The 21800-nt window shown below is 42.0% G+C and overlaps 4 long non-coding RNA genes across 4 annotated transcripts; all 4 read left to right on the forward strand.

Annotated features, from left to right (window-relative positions):
* The first annotated feature begins 4076 nt into the window (after positions 1-4076).
* On the forward strand, positions 4077-5656 carry LOC115548226 (uncharacterized). Its single transcript, XR_003977547.1, has 2 exons — positions 4077-4337; positions 4853-5656. It is a non-coding gene; the product is annotated as an uncharacterized LOC115548226 (long non-coding RNA).
* A 5619-nt stretch (positions 5657-11275) lies between these two features.
* Positions 11276-17005, forward strand: LOC115548229 (uncharacterized). The gene is made up of 2 exons (XR_003977550.1): positions 11276-11365; positions 16806-17005. It is a non-coding gene; the product is annotated as an uncharacterized LOC115548229 (long non-coding RNA).
* Positions 13386-14218, forward strand: LOC115548225 (uncharacterized). Its single transcript, XR_003977546.1, has 3 exons — positions 13386-13502; positions 13801-13935; positions 14075-14218. It is a non-coding gene; the product is annotated as an uncharacterized LOC115548225 (long non-coding RNA).
* Positions 17006-19183: 2178 nt separating the features above from the next.
* Positions 19184-19849, forward strand: LOC115548236 (uncharacterized). Its single transcript, XR_003977557.1, has 3 exons — positions 19184-19318; positions 19537-19596; positions 19810-19849. It is a non-coding gene; the product is annotated as an uncharacterized LOC115548236 (long non-coding RNA).
* Positions 19850-21800: the final 1951 nt, after the last annotated feature.

Below are 21800 nucleotides of genomic sequence, written 5' to 3' on the forward strand. Positions count from 1 at the left end.
CCAAATCTATATAGAAAATATGGCCAAGAATTATTAATGTGGACGGGAGTTTTTGGCAAAGGAAAATTGTCTTGGGAAAATTTCGCCAACAGGGCGGCGCCAAAAAACGACGACATTGTCTATCTCCTATTTGGCCAATGGAATGTTCTGAAAACGCGTTTTAGGCTATAACTCCCACACCGAAGCTCCCACAGTCAAAACCTTTATATCCACATGTTGTTCACGGTAACGTTTTGAATACTTGCTTCGCGTTGTGCCGGCGAAATGCACATTTCTTGTCGCGTTGTGCCGGCGAAAGGCACACTTCTTGGACCCCTGCATAACTGCTTGCAGTTCTAGTTATTATTATTTCCCTCTAGAAGTGGGCCCACAGCCCAAACCGTAAATGGTGCCGACACGCCAATTGCATGACTAGATCCAGGTCCGTGAACATTACGCAGACCACAAAAATACAGACACGCCGGCCACTAGGTGGCGCTATACCAAGGGAAAACGCGTTTGCGGCTATAACTCCCACACCGAACCTCCCACAGTCCAAAAACTTGTACACACATATTCACTGGAGTCTGCTGCAACTTTTGGCATAGGCCACGCCCATTTGCGTCTATAATTTTTTTTCGCAAAATCGCGAAAACCGCAAAACTGTATTTTCCCTACTCCTCCCACATTTCTTGACCAATCGACACCAAACTTTGCACACGGCATCTTCAGACGCACACGCATAGAATTGATAGACACTTTTTTGATCGGACCTTCGACGACGAAACGGTAGCGTTTTGAATATTGGTTTATGAGCTAAATTAGACGTGGAAAATCAAAAATCCAAAGAAATCCAAAATTAGACATCGGAACGAGTCCAAATTTTACAGACATGTTGGTGCTAACCTTAATGACGTTCGATAAAAATTTCGGAAAATTTTGCCATTAGGGGGCGCAATAAACGAGGAAATTGTATATCTTCTAATTGGCCGAAGGAATGTTCTTCAAACTCAAGGGAAACCATCAAGGGGCAAACCCGAGTCTATATAGAAAATATGGCCAAGAATTATTAATATGGGCGGGAGTTATTTGGCAAAGGAAAATTGTCTTTGGAAAATTTCGCCACAGGGCGGCGCAAAAAAACGACGACATTATCTATCTCCTATTTGGCCAATGGAATGTTCTGAAAACGCGTTTCAGGCTATAACTCCCACACCGAAGCTCCCACAGTCAAAACCCTTATATCCACATGTTGTTCACGGTAGCGTTTTCAATACTTGCTTCGCGTTGTGCCGGCGAAATGCACATTTGTTGTCGCGTTGTGCCGGCGAAATGCACACTTCTTGGACCCCTGCATAACTGCTTGCAGTTCTAGTTATTATTATATTATTATATATTTTTAGGGATAAAATAAGAGCGATATCACTCTTATTTTATCCCCAAAAACGCAGCTGATCGGACGGATCACATTTATGGATTTTAAAAACTGATTATTCTTTTTTTTTCAAAATGCATTCGGCTGAGAAGGGAGACTAGCGATGCTCACGGGTTGGAATGAAAGGGAGAAAAGGGGACAGAGTTGCCTGTGGAAGCGATGTCTGAGATGCAGAGACAGCTTCACGCTACCAGTGTCTGTCTCGGTGTCAGTGGCGGCGCCAGAAATAATTTGTTGCAGTTGCTTAACAGTTGCTGTATGAATTCAAGAGGTTGCTGGTCAAAAAAAAAAACCTTGATCAAAACACCTGAATTTGGCAGAGGCACGGCCGGGAAGACATTTTCGGCACGGGTTGGGGTGGTTGCGGTCCCGTACGAGGCAAGTTTACAGTACCGTAACAACACAGACTAATCGCACCACTGTGATTGAGTGTGATCGTATCATTTGACAGTTCAACGTGCGCTATCTTTCTCCCTCTCCCTCACACACGCACAGATATAAAGACGTAAAGACATAGAACAATATAGAGGAAGATCTTTAAGAAGGACAACATGAAAATAGCCCAGCGGCATGTACACATTCACTGCTAGTCCAGGTGGCACTGCGGCCACACGACATATAACAAACAACATAGTTCTCTCAATCAACAGCCCGTCAGCAGTCCCCCAACTACAAGGTTAGCTGTCCTGTCAATAGTGGTGAATTGCACATCTCAGACCCACCGTCGCCACGGTACATTCCAAAGCATTCACATTAGTTGCGCGATACGTCTCAAATGTAGGCCTATGTGGAACATTAATACAATAGTTGCTATTATGGTTGATACTATTATACTTCATAATACTTCAATTAAGGGCGGATCATACCAGGCTACGATAAACCCATCCTTTGGCATGAGCCAAACCTAGAATCTAGTTCTACTTCAAAACAAAATCACATGGGCCCCAAGTCAATATGCTGCGACGGGCAAACTTAATAACCAAACGGCCTACCTTAAATCGATGTCTTGATCACAGGACGTCTTGCAATATTCCACTTTAATCCATACGGTTTAACACACCAACATTGCTAGCAAGCATGTGCTAACATTGTATTGCTAATTCAGAACTGTGTAGGCTACAATATTTTCTTCCGTTTCTTGACCTCAGCATAACCCCCCTCCGAACAACTGCCAAGTCCAACACAAGTCTGGCTATTAACGAGCCCATCCTCAGCCTCGCCATCGCGAGTCGTGTTTGAACTTGATTTCTTTCGAAATAGTAAAAACTTGTCCATATTTTTTAAGCGCCAACGAGCCGGCAACGAACATCTCTGACTGATAATCTCGCCGCGAGATGTCCGCATATTTGAAATGTTATTTATTTTTCGTAAGACTATGCTATTAATGAAATTATTGTTTCATGTACATTAAATAATAATTAATTAATATTGTACATATTGCTTGGGATAGTTTGTGTTAATTGTGTGTATGTTTTTTTTTTTAATCTGTTCATGTCGCTTACAGAGTGTGTGCATGCCCAACGCTCGGGAACTGGGCACGGTGAGGGGGAGGGGAGGAGAGGAGAGTCCCAGGCTGACTCGCGTTGATTTGAACGACAGTCCAGTCACGGCCCTGAAATGTTGACGCTACTCACTGATTATGCACTTAATCTGGTGATTCATATGACAGGAATGGTCGGTATGGTGACGGGTACCGCATTCGGCCATAGGTTTAGTTGAACTTATTTAATACCATTTTACGGAAAATGGCATTATTTCAAATATGTTGTTTGTGTTTGACAAAAAATCAGGGGTTGCTCTGGGGTTTCTGAGTAATTGCTTGGAGTTGCTATAGCAACGGCAAGCAACCGTTTGGCGCCGCCCCTGCTCGGTGTGGAATGAGAGCTCGTGGCATACTGCCCGAGAATGCAGTATCGCTCCGCCCTCCTCCCATTGACTCAGATGTTAAAAAAAAATAGTATTTTAGAAGTAGAATATCTTAAAAACTGTAAAATATTTAAAAAATCTGAAAAGAAGCGCCCGATTACAAGCTATTCTGAACATTTTAAAACCTATAACCAAATTCAAACTATTTGGTAATAGGTTATTTTGGTCACCAAATAGGTGTGTCTACAATCCAGTATCGCTCCAAGGCGTACGTTTGTCCACATCGCAAGGCGTGTTCAGGGACCTTTGCTCGAGCAAAGCTCGAGCAAAGGTGAACACGCCTTGCGATGTGGACAAACGTATCTATTTTACGCCTTCAATCAATCAATAAACTTTAATGTCATTGCACATGTTACAGAGCAACGAAAAAGACCAGTTACATTCCGTCCAAGAAACATAAAAGACAGTTTGGGGAGACAGGACGGAGAGACTGTCTGGCGCTTGTTTGACAAGAAACATGCTGCCCGCGTTAGAAAAGAAAATAAAAAGCTAAACTGGAGGGTATGAGGGAAAAAAAAGTGAATACCTAAACAACGCTCCTCTAAGGGGGGGCACAGTGTAGGGATTAGCAAAAAACACCTCAGCACATATAAGCAACATATCAAAAACATCACTAACACATGTGGGACGGGGGAAGGGTATCGGGGAGGGGAGGTGTCACAGCTCATTGCGCATCGCATCACTCACGGCATACTGTAGCCTACTTTAACGAGGGACGGTAGGGGGAGGAGACAGTGTGCCGGTTGGTATAAGAAAAAAGGGGAAACTAAGTATCAGTCAAAAACGGGTTCCTGTCGTTGCGTGCCGAGGAGCAACTCAGCTTCCAATTCCTGTGAACCGAAAGATATGAATGCGCTTCAACATTACAACGTCCAGCCTTTTTAACAGTTCCGAACACTCACGAAGACAACCCGCTGAGCGACTGGACCTAAGGGGGACAAGCTGGCAGGTGGAACATTCCTACGACGTTGGAGAAGCATAGATCTGCCTCTTGATTGTATGTATCTGCACTTGAACAATTGATAAGGATCTATAATTGTTTAACTACACAAAAGGATGAAATATAAAAAATTGCACAGTTTAAATAAGAAAGATTAAGAGACAAAAATCCAAATCGAAAATAAAAATTATCACATATTTAAAGTGCTTCTTTAATTCATGATTTATTACAGTAGGGAGTAGGCCTATAACATAGCATCTATCAGGTCCTGTTTTCTGGATCACTCTTTTCTTTACCAGCCTTAAGAACTCCTGCTTCCCTCTACTGAGTCTTCAGGATGTCCTCCGTTTTAAAAATATAAATAATCTAGATACATTTAAGAATTGGTATGATTCCTACATATTTGGGTGAGTTCATTCAAATGAAAATATGTTCAGATATGTTCGACGTTTTGAGGAAAAGTATCCATCAATGCAAATGAAAAAAGATATAGGTTAGTTTCATAAACTCACCTCTTTCATGCTCTCACGTTTAGGCTTATCTCTGGCTTAATTTCAGTATTCCCTCCACAGTGAATGCTGATTTATTGACAAGTACATCGAGCGAGGATTCAACCCACCCAACATGTTGTCCAGTTATGGAATGCTATTGGGGACTAAACCATCTGGGAAAGTACGGCTCGATTCGACCAAATGGACCACGTCAAAAAGAACGCGTTGGCGGGACCCACATTTAACGTCTTCAGACGTTCCAATCATAATGCAACGAGTGGACAAAATATAGGCCTAGTGCTTTCATGGACGATCGTCAACTAGAATGAACTAGGTAGAGCCTAAATGTACTTCAAACGAAACTATAGCTTTGGTTTATATTGTTTATGTTGTTTAGGTTTTTCAGTAACCAAAACGGCAGTGGTTTGTTTTTAGTCACTAACTCTGAACCTAACTAAGCACCTTGTGCAAATAGAACACTGATAATAATCTGTAACTATGTGTATCTCGCATGTCTGATCTTTTACCCACCGCTAAACTGCGACTCTGCCGGAGCAAATGTTCCAGGATGTTCCCCCAGACTCCACGTAGTACTGAATGATGTTAACGTTCAAGCCCGTGACTCTGTCATATCCTTGTGAGGTAATTTGCACGTTGACTCATGCCCTCGATAAAGAACCAGGAGCAGGGCTGGCCCCTAGTGGACATGACCAGTCCACCAGTGAATTAACAAGCTAGGGCCTAAATTGAGTTTTGATTGGATGACGTTTCAACTGTCAACAAACGTAAATGTGGTAAAATGCAATACAGAAATATGACTTTTTTAATTTCCTTTAATGTTCCAACATGTTTTTTCTGAGATGTCAAATAAATGACAAAGTTTTACAAATCAATTTTCATTCTGTTATTTTTGCAACTCTTGGTATCAGTACCCAGTGTTGCTTGGGTTGCTAATTGGCCATTTTAGTATTTTATGATGCGCTACAATAAGCTGAGAATTAAACATAGTCCTTGAAGGCGAAATTAACTCAAATACGTGTTGTCTTATTTTCTCTCTTATGAGCTTCAGTTCCCAGTGTTACTTGGGGGGCTAATCCTGCCTTGCCCCTGTGCAAGTGCCCGCACAAATGGTCTAATGGTGAGAATAAGCCTTGTTCGTTTAGCCCCAATAGTCCTGTAAATAGGAAAGAAACACTAGCAGATCACTCAATGGAGGTTTATTCATGGTCTCATGACTTCCTGAGTTGGTGTGGTTTCTCATAACAGCGCCGGAGGAGTGCTGTCAGGATCTAGTAGGCTACAGTTGGATCCTCCTCCGATGAACTTTCACTTTGGACATTACAATGATAACGTTAGATCCATTGATCACAATCCACCTCCACATCACCACAGCAAGCTAGTTTCTTCAATGAAAACATTTTAGTATTTTATAATGAGCTACAATATAAGCTGAAAATGAAACATAGTCTTTGAAGTCAAAAATAAACTCAACTGCATGTTGTCTTATATTCTTTAATTTAGTAATCAATGACAATTTGTCTCCTTAACTAAAATAGGACAGAAGTTTAGATGTAATATGGTTGCCTTTAGGGGTCAGTGTTGCCAGGTCGCACCATAGGCACGAATTTAAAAAATGAAACAGAAGAGGAAATAGAAAAAACTGTCCCTAACCCTAACCCTAACCCTGGCTGGCCTATTTTATCTAGTCATAGGTCAAAAGGGGAAGTGCGTTAGCACCCCCTGGTGGCTTTCTGTGCACACACCAGTTTCATCTGCACTTTATAATCCATTATATCAATGTTTGTAATAAACTAGAGGGTTAAGTATTTCTCCGTGGGTGAGGAAAATCATCTTACTTTTCAAGCTAAATAAACAATTAAAAAACCTGTATTAGCTGGAAAATGCATTGTCAACAAGTTGAAAACAGGTCTGTATCTGAGCACATAAAAAGTGGAGTTTTTAAAGATGCGTGATTCTCAGAGGACAAATGCTTGACAGAATATGATTTTAAGGACTAAATAACCCTTAAATACAGTAGGCCTAAACAAGTGGTGCGCCGAGAGGATGGTCGCACTGACAATGGCTCCGCATGCACTACGCAGCTTTATGTTTATAATTGTTTTTATTGTTAGTTTTTTTGTACGTACTGCACTGTCGCTCATTCAGTATGATCGACTGGCACTTTTGGAAATTCGTATGTGGTGCGCCGAGAGGATGGTCGCACTGACAATGGCTCCGCATGCACTACGCAGCTTTATGTTTATAATTGTTTTTATTGTTAGTTTTTTTGTACGTACTGCACTGTCGCTCATTCAGTATGATCGACTGGCACTTTTGGAAATTCGTTCGTCACTTAAAACTGAGTTTTTCTCAACTTACCGGAGTGCTTGCTGTGACTCCTTTGTCTTACCGCCGGTATGCCAATACGCCAACGGAAGAGAAAGAAGAGAGGCAAGCGAGCCGGCATCCTGTGCAGATCTTGGACGATGGCTATAAAGGGAGAAATAGCAGTGATGATCAGCCTGCCGCCTCTCTCCCTGACGACCTCAACACCTTTTACGGAAGGTTTGAGGCAACCAACCCCCTTCCTTCAGCAAGACTGGCCGAGGACCAGGACGACTACACTCTGTCCCTGACCGTGGCTGACGTGAGGCGAGAGCTCCAAAGGGTGAACCCCCGGAAGTCATCGGGGCCCGATGGAGTCCCAGGCCGCGTCCTCAGGGGGTGCGCTGACCAGCTTGCGGAGGTATTCACCTCCATATTCAACTTATCACTGCATCTGTCTGAAGTCCCCACCTGCTTCAAGCAGGCCACCATCATCCCCATACCAAAGAAAACATCAGTAACCTGCTTGAATGACTACCGCCCTGTAGCACTGACCTCCACAATTATGAAGTGCTTTGAGCGGCTGGTCAGAACCCACATCTGCTCTACCCTTCCCAACACCCTGGACCCCTTTCAGTTTGCATACCGTCCAAACCGATCAACAGACGATGCCATTGCCCTAGCTAGTAGCTACACACACCACCCTCTCCCACCTGGAAAAGAGCAACACATATGTGAGGATGCTGTTTGTGGACTACAGCTCAGCATTCAACACTATTGTGCCTGCCAAGCTCGTCCCGAAGCTCAGGGGCCTGGGTCTTAAAACACCCCTGTGCAACTGGATCCTGGACTTCCTGACGAGCAGACCCCAGGTGGTGAGAATGGGCAACCACACCTCCTCCTCACTGACCCCGAGTACCGGGGCCCCCCAGGGCTGCGTACTCAGTCCCCTCCTGTACTCCCTGTACACGCATGACTGTGTGGCAACACACAGTTCCAACATCATCCTGAAGTTTGCAGACGACACTACCATCCTGGGTCTCATCTCTAACAACGATGAGACCGCCTATAGAGATGAGGTAAGGGTCTTGGCAGAATGGTGCCAAGACAACAACCTGTCTCTCAACGTCTGCAAAACCAAGGAGATGATCGTGGATTTCAGGAAGCTGCAGAGGGGGGGTCAGGACCCCATACACATCGAGGGAGCTGAAGTGGAGAGAGTCTCCAACTTCAAATTCCTCGGTGTGTACATCAAGGATGACCTAACCTGGTCCATGCAGGCAGGCTCAGCAGTCAAAACTGCACAGAAGCGGCTATACTTCTTGAGGAGACTCAAGAAGTTTGGCATGTCTTCAAAAACTTTAACAAACTTTTACAGATGCACCAATGAGAGCATCCTCTCAGGCTGCATCACTGCCTGGTATGGTAGCTGCTCCGCTGCCGACCGCAAGGCCCTGCAGAGGGTGGTGAAGACAGCGGAGCGTATCACCGGCAGCCATCTCCCCCCCGTGCAAGGCATCTACAACAGTAGATGCCTGAGGAAAGCAAAAAAGATTCTAAAGGACAACAGCCACCCAGGCTATGGACTGTTCTCATTGCTGCCGTCTGGTAGACGCTACCGGAGCATCCGAACACGGACTACCAGAATCACAAATAGCTTTTTTCCCCTGGCTGTAAGGCTTCTGAATCAGAAACACTGAACCTCTGAACAGTTCCACCTACTCCCTGCTCCTCCACTCATACAATTCACTTCATAGATATATTTGCACAATTTTAAAAACTTTTAACTTATCCTTAACATTTCTTTTTAACTTATTCTCTATTCACACTTAAACTGCTGCTAGCCCTTCTACTGTACTCTAATTGTTGAATGTTAATGTTATATGTTATATTGTTATGTCATAGTGCTACAGAGATATATGTTGTTTTTTAAATTGTTGTATGTTAATGTTACATTTTATATGTTTTATTGTCATAGTGTTATAGAGTTTTATGTTATTTTTGTTATATGTATGACGTCTACTGCGTAGATGAATGATGCTTGCCAAGTCGTAAGAATTTTGCTGTGCTGAAGCAATTTGGTACATGCAACAATAAACACACTTTGACTTTGACTTTAGTTCATATTATCTCAACCTTTGATATGGACAGCAATAAAATGCAATATAAGTCTATAGGCCTAATATACCAGTAATATCAGGATAATTCGAAAATGTCACATAGGCTATAAATGAATAGGCTACTAAAACACTGACACTTTTACTGCAATGAGTAGGCCTACTTTACTTTGATGTTACTTTAGATACATGTGAACATTTTGATGATAATAGTTAAATACTTTTAATTAAAGAGTAACTATGCAACTTTGGCAACTTCTTCGCTGTTTTCTTGGTTTGCGCTCGCATTAAGTTCCCCATACAGCATACAAATGTCCTAACAACACGTTGACGACCCTTCCCCTTCCACTTCTGCGCTGGCTATGTGCATTTGTTTTCAAAGAAGCCGGCGAATGCGTGGAGCCATGTCCGAGTTAAATGTTCATAAAGTGTACACAAGGTCATACATTTTGAAAGGGTGTATGTGTTGCAATAAACCCATATTTTTTTATAGTTGACGGGGAGATGTTATGTCCTAGATTAGAATTGTTTTATCTTTGGTTGTTGAACAGAACGATCAGTGTGAGTGTTGGCCAACATAATACATAACGATAGCATGAACAATTTGCGCAACAATCATTTATATATCTGCTCAAGTACGTCACTTTTGTACAGAATTACAGGGAAATAGATTCAGAGATCGAGACGGTATGCTGTCGCTAGTCCCCGCAGGAGAGTTGTCATAGGCAGATAGCCTACTGCGTCTGGAAGATTAGGGACACATTTACTTTTACGTGTAAATGCCTGTTAATAAACATTGTAAATAAAGATAATTGTATATGGTTTTAAAATGTTTACATTTTTTTAACTAACATGTTTGCACCACCTTTTTTTCATTTGTTCAATAATACACACTTTGGTTAGAAAAATATTTATTTTGGGTATTGAAAGAATTGCAAGTGACATTTCTTCATGGTTTGTTTTTTGCCTTTTATGTAACATCATCTTGAGGGTTCTCTGTATTTTCTCGTGACACTTGTACCCACACAAGTTCGGATGTGGGGGCTGTACCGGGGCAGGTAGCCTGAGCCGTCTAAAGCTATAATGGAGGTTCACGTATCGTAACCTTGACAAATATAGTCGAAAATGATTTGTTGAAAACTTTAAAGAGTAATATTCAGAGAAATATGGATACATATACGTTATTTCAATGCATAAATATTCAGTGCTTAGAATTCAATGGAATTCAATTTTATCTTCAAATTCCGATGGCAGAGATTTACCTCCATATGTATCGCTTTCCATCCGCAATTTTGAAATACACCGCACAGCGTGTGACGCAAAGTATTGCGGGTATTTTGGCTCGTTGAAAATTAGCGCACTTAGTGAGGGCGGATAGTGTACTTCGTTTAAGTGTACTCATGGAAGTATGGATATCGGAACACGGCACAGGTGTCTGGTTATCTGCTAGGGGGTCACGGGGAGGTTGGACGTCAAGCATTTTGAGTTGACTAATGACGACGTCACAGGGTAGGGACTACCGATGACGTCAGAGGGTAGGATTGTCCCATTTGGTAGGGGAAAAGGGTAGAGGTATAGGGCCGGCTTAAAAGTTAGGGTAAGGGTTAGGGATAGGGTTGAGCAATGAGGGGTAGGGTTGAGCAAAGAGCAATGAATTCGGATTCAGCCTAAATCGTTATTACCAACAAGCAAATTGCACAAATTCGTTGGAAAAGAAACCCTGCAACACGGCCTTTAAGAAGTAGGAGTGTCAGGATGGGCAGGCGTCTTCAATAAAAACAGCTCAAAACGAAGCCGGTATGAAACTAAAACTGTGATTCTGACGAAAGTTTAAATGATATCGAAATTCTGTTTTGATATGATTGATATTATTGTATTGTTTAGATGCGTTAAATGGTTTGAATGAAGATAAACGGTTGAAAATGGATTTAGTTACGTCTTAAACAGTCGAAGTAGGCCAACCAGAGGATGGCTCCGCCCTCCTCCCCTTGAACCGAAACATATATGAATGCGGTTCAACATTACAACGTCCAGCATTTACACTTCCGAACACTCACGAAGACAACCCGCTGAGCGACTCGACCTAAGGGGGACAAGCTGGCAGGTGGACCATTCCTACGACGTTGGAGAAGCATTGATCTGCCTCTTGATTGTATCTGCACTTGAACAATTGATAAGGATCGATAATTGTCTATTATAATATAATTGGTATAATTTCTACCACAGTAGTTCATAATAAAATACTAAAAAGGCCAATAAGGGATTATCACGCTTCCGGGTTCCGGTGGCGGGATTTGTCTTCGTTGTGCATGAACACTTCCGGCGCACTTCAACAATGGCTGAAACAAAGGCTAGATGTCACTGCTCTGTTCCACTTTGTACATCTAACAAACAACACCAACCCTACTTAAGTTTTCAAGGATTCCCGACTGAATTGAGTCTAAGGAAGAAGTGGATTCAAGCGGTTCGCCGGGATGAAGGGCCAAACAAGGTAGCACGTTTGTTTGTAGCCGGTGTCACGTTAAAATTGTACCGGGGGCGAAAATTGTACCGGCCTACGTCATCGTTTGTTTACATCCTGACAACCTGACAACCTGCCCGGCAACAGACGACGCGATGCAGAAAACATGTTTCCAAACGACGAAATAACATAATACAGATAGCGGATCGCTATCTGTATTATGATAGATAGCGATAACACTTGTTTTTACTTTATATTTGTATTGTATTTAATTGTTTAATCGAAACAATAAAAAAATTTGCCCGCGAAACGGGCGATCACGTCAAATGACGCGTCAAATCATGTAGGAAGGTTCTTGAACATTCTAGACTATGAAACCTGCTTAAAACACTCAGTTTACTAGCTCAATTCGATTAAACAATTCAATACAATACAAATATAAAGTAAAAACAAGTGTTATCTAGCGATCCGTTATCTGTATTATGTTTCAAGAACCCTCCTACGTCATTTGACGCGATCGCCCATTTTGCGGGCAAAACATTTGTCATTTGACGCGATCGCCCGTTTCGCGGGCAATTTTTTTTATTGTTTCGATTAAACAATTAAGTACAATACAAATATAAAGTAAAAACAAGTGTTATCGCTATCTATCATAATACAGATAGCGATCCGCTATCTGTATTATGTTATTTCGTCGTTTGGAAACATGTTTTCTGCATCGCGTCGTCTGTTGCTGGGCAGGTTGTCAGGATGTAAACAAACGATGACGTAGGCCGGTACAATTTTCGCCCCCGGTACAATTTTAACGTGACACCGGCACTTTGGTGAATCAGACTACAAACGCTACAGCTAGCAACCAACCGGGGTCACACCAAGCGACTGAAAATCGGGTCTGTACCCTCCCGTTTCCAGTGGAACAACTGGGGACTGCCAAGAAGGGGGTCTGTTTATAAAAGAGCATCAACTCGCTTAGGCCATGACGTTCACCCAGCCCTTCCTCGGGAGCAACCGCTGCCGTGTGAATAAGAGCCGATGGAGGAGATCTCAGCTTCGGTGGTGATGACAGAACATGATTTCGGTTCTGCTCCTAAACCAGGTTTGTCAGTGTTTGTTAGTGTTCTGAAATATTGGCCAACTATTAGCCCATACTGTTCTTAAACCACCTACCTGACAGGATGTGCTACCTATGGTTTAATCACAGAATGGGCTCTTAGTAGGTTATACCGAGGAGGTAGGTCAACTTTCCAGAACTTGGGCACAAAATGTTTAGTCTTATTAATGTCCGAGCATTTGACCAAACCACAATGTGAAAAGCTTCATCACAAGTACAAATGTTGCATTTTATATCTTACTTAATTAATTGTAAAGGTGAATATTGAGCTATAAAAAGCAAATTTTAAAGGCAATATTGAGCTACAAAAAGCAATTTCTTTAGAGGTCCAAACTGCTTCCAATATGCAAGTCACAGCCAAAATCTGGGTTAGATGTTTCGATCTTTTTTCCTCATCTCATACAGGTGCACTGGATGCTGCTGCTGTACACATACAGCAATTGGAAGAAACAGTCAAGGAGCTGATGAGAGCTGTCACAGCTGAAAGTGATTCAAGTGCCTTTTCACTGATTTTGTGTCTCAGACGAGGACATCCTTTTTTACACCAGATTCACGTCAAGAGATGTTTTTTGTGACTTCTGGGAGGTTATTCAACCATCTACATTTGAACCCATTTCTCCCAGTCCAACGTGTAGACTGCAACTGGTTGAGTTTTTTCTCTTCTGCTGCCGGGTTGCTGCAGGCCTGCAAGAGAAGGTGCTGGCTGACATGTTTCAGGTCAGTGTGTCCACTGTCTCCCATGTTGTTATACCGTGGGCCAACTACCGTTACCTGCTCCTTGGCTCCCTCCCCATCTCGATGAGTAAACAGCAAGTCAAGAACACCATGCCAAGCAAATTTGTGCAGTACAGTCCAGATGTTCGGGTAATCATCGACTGCACCGAGGTGCAGTCGATGATTACCCGAACATCATCTTACAAGAACACAACAACCTTTAAGGCCTTGATTGTGATTGCCCCTTGTAGTGCTGTGACTTTTGTGTCAAGTCTCTTCACCGGCTCCATCTCCGACCCAGAGCTGACTGAACGAAGTGGACTGCAGGATTTACTGGAGCCAGGAGATGGCTGCATGGCAGACAAGGGTTTCACCATCGAGAAGCCACTAGCTGATTGTGGGGCAACGCTGATTATACCACCCTTCAAGATGACAGGTAGGCATGAAAGGAATGAACATTTCAAATTAAAACTTTGACCCAAATGTGACCATTAAGATATGTAGACAAATGTTTAAGATGGACTGAAGCACTCGCAATAATATTACCAATAAATGTACCTCTAACCACTGCGCAGTTCACTGAAGAGGATGCTCTGAAAACACAAGCAATCGCTCGACTTCGAATCCTCGTAGAAAGAGCAATAGGCAGAGTCAAGGAATAACGCATCTGGGAACGCACTGTCCTTTCACCTTGTCTGCGCAGTCAACCAGCTGTGGATCGTCTGCTGTGTGATGACCAACTTCCAGGGACCACTGGATTTAAGAGGCTACATCCCTGTTGAATAGTGTTTCTACTCAAACATGTACCTATAAATATTAAATATAATATGTAAATATTAAAACGAGAGGCACTGAACATTTGGAGTGGTCCCTTCATTTTTTCCGGAGCTGTAATTTTGTACACTGAAAACATTGTATATATTGAATGACATGTATTTAATTGAATGAGAAGTCTTTCATCTATAATCAATTTTAAAGTCCAGTCAGTCCATCCTGAAAGTATTCAAAATAATGTTAATATATAATGTAGTAAATGATGTACTCAGAAAAAGGGAATGAATTAAATCCTTTTATTCTTTCAGTTCCTTTATTCATTCAGTTCATTTCACATTCATTTCACTTTCTGCTGAAGATACACATTCATATATGTACCAAAGAAGTACAAGTCTACCTTATTTTTCATCTCTTATCATTTCAACCCTCCAGACTGAGCTGACGCCAAACCGACGTTAGCCTAAGCCAACCTACGTAGCGTAAGCTAGCTAGCAGACACTCACATTCGTAGTCGATATATTTTTCGAAAAATAAACAATCCCTTGTCCAGTTTGGAGCGGGCTGTTATGGAGTGTTGTTCGGTAAGTCTGTGAACTTCAGAAAACGTGACTGTGGGTACATTTACCAGGGATGTCGTGAAAGTGAACTGCCGGTCCTCCATCATCAGTTCGCCAGAGTGATGAGTGATTCACCGGATGTCACAGTGCACAATGAACACCGAATGCGGAAGTACTACGTATCAGCGTGATAATCCCCCATTAGCAACCCAAGCAACAGTGGGTACTGACCCCCCCCTCCCACCCGCAGATTACAATAATAACGGAATGAAAATCGTTTTGTAATGCTTTGTCATTTATTGGAAATCGCATAAAAACTTGTTGCAAGATTAAATGAAATTAAAAAAGCATTTTTTCTGTAGTGCATTTTACCACATTTACGTTTGTTTACAGTGGAAACGTCATCTAATAAAAACTAAGTTTTGACGTGGTCCATTTGGTCGAATCGAGCCGTACTTTCCCAGATGGTTTAGTCCCCAATGGCATTCCATAACAAGTCAAAAACAGGTTCCGGTCGTTGCGTGCCGAGCGGAAGTCGAATTTCAACTTTGTGAACAGAAACATATGAATGCGGTTCAACATTACAACGTCCAGTATGGCGTCACATTAGTGCCATAATTCACTAATGTGATAAAAGATGCATTCGGGCGTATTACATTATTCCACACGCGTAGATATTAACTGCGAGCGCGCAAATGATCTCTGCGCGCGCAAAACAACCTCTTGCGCGCGCAAATTACCTCAGCGCGCGCAAAACAGCCTCTCGCGCGCGCTGAGGTAATTTGCGCGCGCGAGAGGCTGTTTTGCGCGCGCTGAGGTAATTTGCGCGCGCAAGAGGTTGTTTTGCCACAAGTCGAATTGTGGCACACTCGGCTTGCCATACTGAAACGCTGGGCGCGCGCGCTGAAACGCCGGAACGCGTTCTGGGCACGCGTGCTGGCGTTTCAGAACGCGTTTAATTGAAGTCGAATTGTGGCACACTCGGCTTGCCATAGGAACGCGTTCTTGGCGCGCGCGCTGAAATGCCAGAACGCGTTCTGGGCGCGCGCGCTGAAACGCTGGGCGCGCGCGCTGAAACGCCGGAACGCGTTCTGGGCACGCGTGCTGGCGTTTCAGAACGCGTTTAATTGAAGTCGAATTGTGGCACACTCGGCTTGCCATAAATATCTACGCGTGTGGAATAATGTAATACGCCCGAATGCATCTTTTATCACATTAGTGAATTATGGCACTAATGTGACGCCATAGTCCAGCATTTACACTTCCGAACACTCACGAAGACAACCCGCTGAGCGACTGGACCTAAGGGGGACAAGCTGGCAGGTGGACCATTCCTACGACGTTGGAGAAGCATAGATCTGCCTTCTGATTGTATGTATCTGCACTTGAACAATGGATAAGGATCTATAATTTTTTAACTAAACGTACTCAAAGGGATGAAATACAAAAAATAGCAGATTAAATAAGCAAGATTAAGAAACTTAATTTAGAAAGATCATTCTTGTGCCAGGGACGTCACTAGGATCGAAATTGAAAAAAAATATCATCTCATCTTTAAAGTGCTTCTTTAATTCATAATTTATTACAGAGTATAGGCCTATAGCATTGCATCTATCAGGGCCTGTTTTCTGGCTGACTGTTGTTTACCTGCTTTAAGACCTCCTGCTTCCCTCTACTGAGTCTTCAGGATGTCCTCCTTTTTTAAAATATAAATAATCTAGATACATTTAAGAATCGGTATGATTTAAAAGTTTACATATTGGGGTGAGTTCAATAAAATGAAAATATGTTCAGATCAGATATGTTCGAAAAAGTATCCAACAATGCAAATGAAAAAAGATATGTTAGTTTCATAAACTCACCTCTTTCTTGCTCTCTCTTTTAGGCCTATTTCTGGCTGCCAGAAAGACCCCCCCCCCCCCCCCCCCCTGGTTATTAATTAGTCAGGTTATTAATTTCAGTATTCCCTCCACAGTGAATGCTGATTTATTGACAAGTACATCGAGCGAGGATTCAACCCACCCAACATGTTGTCCAGTTATGGAATGCCATTGGGGACTAAACCATCTGGGAAAGTACGGCTCGATTCGACCAAATGGACCACGTCAAAAAGAACGCGTTGGCGGGACCCACATTTAACGTCTTCAGACGTTCCAATCAAAATGCAACGAGTGGACAAAATATAGGCCTAGTGCTTTCATGGTCGATCGTCAACTAGAATGAACTAGGTAGAGCCTAAATGTACTTCAAACGAAACTATAGCTTTGGTTTATATTGTTTATGGTTTTTCAGTAACCAAAACGGCAGTTTTGGTTAGTTTTTTTTTGGTTAGTTTTTTTTTTTTAGTTTTTTTAATTTAGTTAGTTTTTAGTCACTAACTCTGAACCTTGTGCAAATAGAACAATGAAAATGATCTGTAACTATGCGTATCTCGCATGTATGATGTCGTAATGTGTAAGGATCTTCCCCCAGACTCCACATAGTACTGAATGATGTTAACGTTCAACCCCGTGCCTCTGTCATATCCATGTGAGGTAATTTGCACGTTGACTCAATGCCCTCGATAAAGAACCAAGGAGCAGGGCTGGCTCCTAGTGGACATGACAGAGTACCGCCAGTGTATTTACAAGAAAGGGCCATCAATTGAGTTTTGATTTGATGACGTTTCAAGTGTCAACAAACGTAAATGTGGTAAAATGCACTACAGAAATATGACTTTTTAAATTTCCTTTAATGTTACAACATGTTTTTTCTGAGATGTCAAATAAATGACAAAGTATTACAAATCAATTTTCATTCTGTTATTTTTGCAACTCTTGGTATCAGTACCCAGTGTTGCTTGGGTTGCAAATTGGCCATTTTAGTATTTTATGATGCGCTACAATAAGGTGAGAATGAAACAGTCTTTGAGGCGAAATCAACTCAAATACGTGTTGTCTTATATACTCTCTTATGAGCTTGAGTTCCAAGTGTTGCTTAGGGTGCTAATCCTGCCTTGCCCCTGTGTACGTGCCCGCACAAAAGGCCTAATGGTGAGAATAAGCCTTGTTCGTTTAGCCCCAATAGTCCCGTGAATAGGAAAGAAACACCAGAAGATCACTCAATGGAGGTGAGTTTATTCATGGTCTCATGACTTCCTGAGTTGGTGTGGTTTCTTATTACAGCGCCGGAGGAGTGCTGTCAGGATCTAGTACAGTTGGATCCTCTTCTGATGAACTTTCTCTGTGGACATTAAAATAGTAACGTTAGATCCATTGATCATAATAATCCACCTCCACATCACCACAGCAAGCTAGTTTCTTCAATGAAAAACATATTAGTATTATATAATGAGCTACAATATAAGCTGAGAATGAAACAGTCTTTGAAGTAAAAAATAAACTCAACTGCATGTTGTCTTATATTCTTTAATTTAGTAATCAATGACAATTTGTCTCCTTAACTAAAATAGGACAGAAGTTTAGATGTAATATGGTTGCCTTTAAGGGACAGTGTTGCCAGGTCGCACCATAGGCACGAATTTAAAAAATTAAACAGAAGAGGAAATAGAAAAAGCTGTCTTGCAAAAAGGGCTGGCCTATTTTATCTAGTCATAGGTCAAAAGGGGAAGTGCGTTAGCACCCCCTGGTGGCTTTCTGTGCACACACCGGTTTCATCTGCACATTATAATGCATTATATCAATGTTTGTAATAAACTAGAGGATTAAGTATTTCTCCGTGGGTGAGGAAAATCATCTTACTTTTCAAGCTAAATAAACAATTAAAAAACCTGTATTAGCTGGAAAATGCATTGTCACCAAGTTGAAAACAGGTCTGTTTCTGAGCACATAAAAAGTGGAGTTTTTAAAGATGTTACTTTAGATAGGCCTACATGTGAACATTTTGAGGATAATAGTTAAATACTTTTAATTAAAGGGTAACTATGCAACTTTGGCAACTTCTTCGCTGGTTTCTTGGTTTGCGCTCGCATTAAGCTCCCCATACAGCTTCTGAGGAGATATTTTACAACACTGTCGTAACAACTCGTTGACGACCCTTCCCCTTCCACTTCTACGCTAGCCATGTGCATTTGTTTTCAAAGAAGCCGGCGAATCCTTGGAGCCATGTCCGAGGTAGATGTTCATAAAGTGTATAGCCTACAAGGTCATACATTTTGAAAGGGTGTATAACCCATATTTTTTTTATAGTTGACGGGGAGATGTTATGTCCTGGATTAGAATTGTTTTACCTTTGGTCGTTGAACAGAACGATCAGTGTGAGAGTGTTGGCCAACATAATACATAACGATAGTGTAACAGTTTTATAGTGTAGTTTATATATTTATATATAAATATTTACATATTTATAGTGAATTTCCCCAAATGTTTGACCTGTAACATGGTACATTATTTATTTAGTTCCACTTGTCATTTATTGTTGGTTCCGATGGGGCGCTAATTGGGGTCGCACACGCCCAGACTTCCTCTCGTTCGGCAGTTTGGAAAGGGGGTAAGTTGGGTTTATGAGTCCTACATCATAAATGTTTTGTTTTAGCCGTTGTCTCATTGTTTTCATGACACATACAGTATATATTTTTCATGGTGTATGAATGTTTACTATGGGTTCCGCTGTTCGCGGATCGGCAAATATGCAAATGAGTGTAATAAGATCTGAATTGAATGAAAGGTATTCAAGTAGGAGCAAACGGGCTAATTATGCTGTCGTAGGGATGTCAGCGTTATCTCCAACTGCCCGCGTGTGATATACCCTGTTGTCCTATGTTACAGGTATGTGTGTTAATAATATTTAAAGATCTGTCAGTATTTAATTTATAATTATTCATGTATTTTTATTTTCATTTATTATACTTGATACACACTATACGATCACAGTATTGTCTTCTATTATTTTGTGCTCTCGTTCGGCAGTTTGGAAAGGGGGGATGTCAGCGTTATCTCCAACTGCCCGCGTGTGATATACCCTGTTGTCCTATGTTACAGTTTGGAAGGGGAATAAATGCTGTCAGATCCATTCCACGTCTTCTCTGCATTATCGGCCAACTAGTCACACGAAGACCTGTGAACATTAATGTAACAGGCTGATCGAAGTCTGTTACAATAGCATGAACAATTTGCGCAACAATCGTACATTTATACATCTGCTCAAGTACGTCACTTGTGTACGGAATTATAGGGAAATAGATTCAGAGATCGAGACGGTATACTGTCGCTAGTCCCCGCAGGGGAGTTGTCAAAGGCAGATGTTGTGTCTGGAAGATTAGGGACACATGTACGTGTAAATGCCTGTAAATAAGCATTGTAAATAAAGATAATTGTATACGTTTTTAAAATGTTTGAATCTTTTTAAATAACATGTTTACACCACCTTTCTTTCATTTGTTCAATAATACACAATTTGGTTAGAAAAATATTTATTTTGGATATTGAAAGAAATGCAAGTCACAGTTCTTCATGATTTGTTTTTTGCCTTAAGTCTATTATGGAACATCATCTTGAGGGTTCTCTGGATTTCCTCGTGACACTTGGACCCGCACAAGTTCGGATGTGGTTGGTGGCTGTACCGGGGCAGGCAGGCTGAGCCGTCTTCGGTCAGCAAGCCTCAAGCCTCATAACAATGCTGTTTGCCAACGCTTGTAACTAAGATTTTTTTTTACAAACATGTTTACAGGCGGGGAGCTACACCAAAGGTATAGCATGGCTAAAGCTATAATGGAGGTTCACGTATCGTAACAGTTCTGTTACCAACGAATATGTGCTAACTAGCAGCTCTCGTGCAGGGTACTGTATTATATGGCCAGCCGGACATATCACATGATATAGGCTACACTCTTAGAAAAATTGGAGGCATTCGAATAGCGCCCTAGTGATCTAAATAAACAAGAACCTGGAACATTCGGGGGTTTAACCTCTGTCTGGGGGACGAGACCGACGAACAGCAAAACAACCATGAAAACAAACGTGTTTGGTAGAGAGTACGCTAACACCCCAGCAAGCAAGCTAGAAACATACAGGGCTCACAACAATACACTCGAGCAAATGCATTTTTACAGAGACTATGCACATCAAGAAGCCATAATAAAGAGGACAAAGTTCACCCAAGGGTACTTACAATTTCAAGAGCAACACGGCCATGGCAAGTCGGCATCCGATTTGCAGTCTTCTTTTTCTTTCAGTTTATGGTATACCCGAGAACCTCGCCCAACGTTAACTCGTGTCTGGCCTCTCTGTCGGTCAGTCTCACTTTTCTCTCTCCGACATTGGGGGTTTCTCTGTCTCTTTTTAGTCGGCTGATCCATGATGAATGTAACAATCCCTTCGTTACTTGTTTATATCGAGCCGGTTCCGTGTTTGTGGGTCTGTAGTGCCGTAAAGCAATTCGGTGCTTCGCGAGTCCCGAGACTCCCGCGAGAGTGGGCGGCGGGTCGCCGGCAGAAACTTGCATATTCCCTTTTTCCGCCAAGATGCGCTAGGGGGAGTCGAAACAGCAACCAATAAACCCATAAAGCGTTATAGAACCATCACAATGACTCTAACCTGTTATGTTAAGATAAATTAAGCCAAAAAAGGTGCATAGTTCCCCTTCAAGAAATGTGTTTAATGTAGGACGTTACGTTTTCTTGCATTCGGTTAATGTTTTCTTCAGTAACCCCTCTTTTTCGTAGAAAATCGCACAGACCATCATCGTATGGCGTTTGGTGTCATCTCTTTACCGTGGCGTGCACTTCTGTTTACAATTGGAAAGTCATATGCCTACAGGTTAGACTCCCTTGTAAGCTAAGCTACCTACGCTAGAGCTAACCATGGAGCTAAAAGTTGATTTGACTTTGCCTGTTACTTAGCTAAAGCAACACTGCTTAAAAAAAGAAAAGGAAAAAAAAAGTAAGCACTTTTGGTCGTAAAACCGTTATCTACAAACTTTATCTATACTGACACTGAAATGTCCATTAGTATTTAGCCTCTACATTGTAAGT

This window comes from Gadus morhua, chromosome 8 (assembly GCF_902167405.1).
Source record: "Gadus morhua chromosome 8, gadMor3.0, whole genome shotgun sequence".
NCBI lineage: Eukaryota > Metazoa > Chordata > Actinopteri > Gadiformes > Gadidae > Gadus > Gadus morhua.